This window comes from Sinocyclocheilus grahami, unplaced genomic scaffold (genome assembly GCF_001515645.1).
Source record: "Sinocyclocheilus grahami isolate Dianchi unplaced genomic scaffold, SAMN03320097.WGS_v1.1 scaffold1211.1, whole genome shotgun sequence".
Taxonomy (NCBI): Eukaryota; Metazoa; Chordata; class Actinopteri; order Cypriniformes; family Cyprinidae; genus Sinocyclocheilus; species Sinocyclocheilus grahami.
This window is the reverse complement of record NW_015506390.1, coordinates 303,955-304,254: the sequence shown is the minus strand read 5'-3', so window position 1 is coordinate 304,254 and position 300 is coordinate 303,955. Positions and strand designations below refer to the sequence as shown.

General features: G+C 39.3%; 1 long non-coding RNA gene across 1 annotated transcript in view; it reads right to left on the bottom strand.

Moving 5' to 3' along the window:
• LOC107568071 (uncharacterized) overlaps positions 1 to 300 on the bottom strand; it is a 3,324-nt gene continuing 3,024 nt past the window's right edge. Inside the window, exon 3 of the long non-coding RNA XR_001606706.1 lies at positions 1 to 31. This is a non-coding gene — a long non-coding RNA (uncharacterized lncRNA). The remainder of the gene's footprint in view (positions 32 to 300) is intronic.

The window sequence follows — 300 nt, the reverse complement described above, 5'->3', positions numbered from 1 at the left end:
CCGGTCACCACTGAGAGACGGCCTGACAGGTCTGCAAAGAGAGAAATGGACACAAATACAAATAAAATGTGCCATTACGCAACTGTTAATGATGTTTTGCTCTCTAAAGGTCCTTGCACACAGAGTCCGAAATTTCGTATGCGTTTTTTTTTGTTTTGTTTTTCCGTATTTGTCATCCTTTCCTATTAAAATGCTTGCTATGGATGTGAAAACGCAGACAATAGAACCTTTTTTTATGACGGACGAAAGTTTCGAAGGCAGTGTGTAAACGTGATTGACACAACGTGAGGTTGTATTTAT